The sequence below is a fragment of the Dreissena polymorpha genome, chromosome 5 (assembly GCF_020536995.1).
Source record: "Dreissena polymorpha isolate Duluth1 chromosome 5, UMN_Dpol_1.0, whole genome shotgun sequence".
In the NCBI taxonomy this organism is placed as follows: domain Eukaryota; kingdom Metazoa; phylum Mollusca; class Bivalvia; order Myida; family Dreissenidae; genus Dreissena; species Dreissena polymorpha.
Window position 1 is genome coordinate 71,956,434 of NC_068359.1, and position 6,000 is coordinate 71,962,433.

Below are 6,000 nucleotides of genomic sequence, written 5' to 3' on the forward strand. Positions count from 1 at the left end.
AGCCTTAATGAAGCACAGGGGTAAGACCCATAATATAAATTACATACAAGAAAATTGGCGTTGAACCACTTCATTACGCAGTGTATTACTTATTGGAATAACCAACATTGTAAACATTCATTTTCTGTTATTTTTTTATTAAACCGTATACTATATTAATTATAACACATAATTGACTGATCTACACTGACATTGCATTCCTTTGACAATATATTTAGATCAAAACACTTATATCATTGAACACAATATAAGAAAATAAAGTACATACAATACACGATTTCCTCAATTTTCGCCCGTTCTTCGTGTGTCACGGCTGCTGTGGAGTGTGTTATATTGCAGCTCACGTGATTGCCCCCAGTAAATATCACGCTGTAACCGTTGTTGAACGTCGATCTGTTCCGGTGATCCGGCGTTTAGCAACGGAAACAGTTTTGTATTTGATGGCGGAATTCTTTCCGAAACTTGTCTGCAATAAACGTCATTATGATAATACTGCGTCAAATTTCATGATTTGCGTGTTTTGGTTTAGATGTAAGTGCGCATATCTCGTAAATTATTAATATGCGATAAACGTTTTGCATGCATGCTCATTTTGCATACATATGAATAGAACTAAACATTTAAAACTCTTATGAAATGTGCATTACTATGGCTGTTTTGGTAAGTCTTATGATATTAGTGGTGTAAAGTCAGACATCATAAACAAAACATAATTATTAATCTAAGTATAGCCTCAAAGAATAATGATCCATCAAAAATGTGCGTTTTTCCTGTAACAATGAGAGCCAATAATCGTCAAACTTGAGTGCTTACCGCTCATAAAATTGTAAATGACGGGATTCATACAGCTGTTGAGAAATATCGCCAGATATGCTACCAGCGCAAAGTTTTCTATTCCTTCCACGTGTTCCGTAAAACCAGCGTATCTTAAATGTAATGAAAAACATAAAATAAATTAAAGAAATGTACCTTCTAAATACGATACTAATAACATGAAAAAAATATTTTCAAAGGAAATCGGTAAAATATTTACATCTTTTTCAACGTATGGACTTATGCATTCATATAGGTTTTGTTCATTATTGTGAAATCCAAACTTCGAAGGGTTTCAATTTATATTAGTTTATCAACACGTTTAGACTTTGTTTTGACAAAGGTCATGGGAAATTAGTTCCATCCAATTGTGTTTGGGAAGGTAGAGTACATTGAAAACGAGTGTACCTTGTTCCACGACCAAAGGTAGAACATTTCCGCTTTAATATGATTAACTTATTGTTTGTTATAAAGTGTAAGATATATATTATTTCACGTGTATGCGTTGAAATAATGTCACATCTGTAACTATTTGCGAGCATCTTACAATATAAGATGTCGAATAATACTTTAATAAGCTATCTACCGACGTCTACATGTAAAAAACCGGAAAAGGGATCGTCTGCAGTTATAAATATCTCTAAATGAAAATGTGTTTACGCTTCCGAAGTTTATTTCTTTCAAATAAGTTCATGTTTCGGGAAGCTATCTTCTTTCGTTTAATTGTACCTAAATGATTAACATACAATCGATATTATTTATGATCAAACTTATAAAAATTAGAAATCATTTTTTAGACATCCGATTACATCATTATTTTAAGGATTTCCTCATTTTCCATGTATTGAAGAGCACATTTTACAAAGATAAACTGTTTTGCATTAATAAACAATACTTAGTATATTTCCTTTTAACAATAAGTAACACTTTAGTCTAGTGAAATGTCTGATACAAATTATAAGCGAACCAAGCTAGAACACATGAAAGTAATACATAGTTTTCATCTGTATTACATACATATTACAAAAACAATTACTAGAGTCTGAAATCCTTTTGCATTATCGTGAATTATAAGTAATATACAACTCTTTTAACGATATTTTACATATGGGGCTAATGCACACGTGATTTCATTCAATGACGACAAACGACGCTTTAGTATACATATTTACATTTTATTCTTATTTAAGATACGAAATAGTGTACATTTATTATATTATAAACGCTATACATGATCAATAGCCTTGAAGACGAATTTCATATAACGCAGCAAAGTCAAATAAGCGCCCGAGCCGATTGTGACGAAGATATTTCGTACATATTTTTCTACAATAACCGAAGCATTCGTCTTTTATTAGGATCAGAGTAAGTGTTCGTGTGTCGTATGAATATTTATCGTTGCAGGAATTTAAAATGAGCCGTAAAACTAAATTTAGGCTCACATCGTACATGCATTATATACATGCTGGCCAATTCGACTGTACAGACATTTTCGATTTCAGAATTGAATATCTGGCTTATTTCGCATTTTGGACACATGTTCTTCTTTACTTTTATTTTAATTTATATTGAAATATATATAAAATAAGTTACAATTTAAAATTACACATTTTATATAAATTCATAAATATTTGAAAAAATCGTATAATCTCGCTTTAATCAGTGCGCATATTGTATTATATTTAGTAAAGTAGGTGCATATGGTATTGTATTCTTTATGTTATCATATGCCATTGCCTTTATAAACTTTAGTTAATTTATAGCATTTGTAATAGAATATCCAACCGCACAAATTAATATCCCCTTACAATATTGTTCCCACATGTCAAGCGCAATAATTCATATTACAATAAAACATTCAAGCTGTTGCTAAATAATGCACAGTGTGAAACCTAAACTGCAGCTTTGCCATTGAAATTTATTTTGTTGGGGATAAAATGCATTTTGATTTTGAACGATTGTACATAAAGTACTGAAGGCGATTTCGACACGACAGTACTTTGCCTATTACTTAATATTCAGAATAATTCACCAGGATGAATTTAACAAGATGTTTTATGTGTATAGCTGCAATAACGATACCGTTACTTTGTATTTGTGTACACGTGGTTGGTTTATAAACACTTAGTTAATTCATTTTGTAATTGTTCTATTTATGTGTCGAGTATGGTTAGACGTCGAAGTGTATTGCTAATTTAAATCACTTCCAGTATAAATTTTATTCGAATAGCTCTAGATCTTCCATTGGAAGATAAAAACAGGTATTGAGGTAAGTTATCCTTCCCTCATACCGCTCAGGATACATTATTAGCAATTGAATGAACAACGGCAGACAAAGATATGCACCTTGCTACGTTGTCTAATATTGTTTGGTTTAAGTAATTATATAAAAGACAGTCGCAGATACAATATATCAAATTCAAAACTATATAGAAATAAATATTTAAAAAAGGAGATATCATTTGTTTAAAGATGATATGATTATTGGGATAGTTAAAAAGAAACATCTCCGTTCTTTATACATTTGAATTTAATTATCGTATAATTATATCTGACAGTATTATAATAATTTCGAAAGAAAAGTGTACTGCTACATGTATATGCTTGATTAATACTACACTAATCTTGTTGTTGTACACACATGTTTCCGTTTTCGGTTTTCCTTAACAATCCTTGTACATCAATAATACCATTATCAAACACAATTGTAATATTAATTGCAAAAAACACGAGTGTGTAGTGGCTCTTTCTCTTCCCGTGTGATATACTGTAAATCGTTCACAAGTGTTAGGGAATTTTTAATTTGAAGCTACTTACCATTGTAAATTGGTTTAGTTTACAGACGAAGTCACCAAAGAACCACGCGCCGGTGACGTCAACAAGCAATGTAATAGGTAGACACATAATAAAAACTGCGATGTCTGCGATGGCGAGATTGACAATTAAAATGTTCGTCACCGTCTACATCACTCTGTTGCGCCATATGACAACACAGACAAGGGTATTGCCGATTAATCCAACTAGAAAGACCACTATATACGCGATAATCAGGAACCATTTTCCGGTGTCCGAATGACTGAACTGGTGAGCCATGTTCATATTACAGACCAACGTAAAATTCATACTTTTCTCAACACCGTTAGGCTCCATACTGCACATGTTGTTGCAAAATCAAACTGTGTGTCTGACTATTTTATTTGCTAATATGAAATGCCCTTCCCCTGTTCAATACACGTTTTATAAAAACACAAACAATGTATGGTATACGGATACCATCAGTTAGTGTTTAACGAGTCTGAAATTCATACTTCAGAGTGATGTTTTATTTAATGTGTTTGATTGTGAGCACTGTATCACTCTAGTACTCGTGTATGTTCATAAACATACTTAAACACTCACACCACAATATATATGAATAATAAACAAATGTTAAACATTTAAGCTTATTTTAAAGTTGTTAATTACCTTTAACACACGACTCACAACAACAATTAAACTCATCCTACACAATCCTGGTTCATATAAATATCCTCATTATAACTTTTTAAATAAAGCGAAACGCATTACAGAATCACGCATGTTCCATACCGACGCCTCCCTTAATTTAAACAATCCTTAAATTCGTGAAATAGCATCAACGTATAACCAATTTAGCTCTTTTAATCACGTGGTGTGATCCCTATGTTTGAAAGTAGCCTATAGAATGCGTATTTCCCTTATGGCGAATGCAATCCAATCGTCTCACCAAAACATGTTGCATCTCGTTTTTCAAGAAATCTCCACGAGTCTGTACATGTTTGATCCTACGAAACATCGGTACAATTTAGTTTCAACAATAACCACGAGGCGCGTCTGTGTCGGCGTAAACGTATTCGTTTTGAATTTCAATAAAACACACAACATTTGATTAATCATACGAGTACTTATATTTCATCCTATCCATCGTTAATATTGGAAATGGTTTTAACTTAAGAAAATAAAATCGTGACATTAAAGTCGTGTATACTCTCTTCGGTAATGGTGGTTTTATAACCTTGCGAGTTTATAACGAGCAGTGATCGCCAATCGAATTTGATAAGTAAAAGTTGCAGACAATATGCTTTCAGCAATAATTAGCATTTACTGCCCGAACAGTCATTAATGAGGTCGTTAGAGCAGATTTATGTAAAATGATCAACTACTTTTAGAGAATATATTTGAACTTGTGTGCATAGTTCAGCTCAGACGTTAATTTGTTCAGCGACCGTAGAGGAAATATTGCATGGTCTTCTTATAACCGGGTATAAATAATGCATCATCATTCTAGATCAGATTTACAAAACACATTATTATTATTAGTAGAAGTACTAGTACTAGTAGTATTGTTATGATCATCATTGTTGTTGTTGTGGTTGCTGTAATTGTTGGTGTTGAGGTTAGTATTATTGTTAATTTTAGTAGTATTATAACTAAACATGTATTCATCGTAGTTATAATAATAATAGTGATTGATAAGCGTCGATACATAATGTTAACACTAAATTAATGTAAAAAAAACAAACAATTTAAACTTCAACCTTGTTAAGATGTAATATAATATAATTTCGTGTTGTGGAACATAATCATTCAATAACAGTGCTTTCAATAGACAGCTTAGATTGCACTTGAACGGGTATCATCATATAAGGTTACGACGATCAGTTTAGCTTTTTTTTGCAATACCATTATGGGTTGTAGAGTATGTACATGTAGAACGACCGTGATAATCGGCCAATTTTAGTTTATAAAGTTCGGGAGGTATTTTAAGTGCCTTTGTTGATAAAATAATATGCGACAATAAAGTTCAATGACAAGGCAATGTTGATCAGCTTTTACCAATACCTTACATTAAAATGGGGATTATAATGATGGTGATATCACAGTGGCGTGTATGTGTATACCGAGTTTTAGATATAACTTACGTCAAAGGCTTAAGCCACATAGCGGTATCAAACAACAGAGAGGAGTAACATTACAGTAATCATTTACATTAAACTGTTTTGAGTAATTTGCTTTATACCTAAACACAAATATTAAAGTTGAAACTTTATTTCAACGCAAATAGAAAAATGTAATTGTGAATAATTGTAAGATAATGCTTTACAATTTCTTGTAAGTTTAGCATTTGCATCCGGTAAATACAAAAATGCTTTTTTCAAACGTATCTTT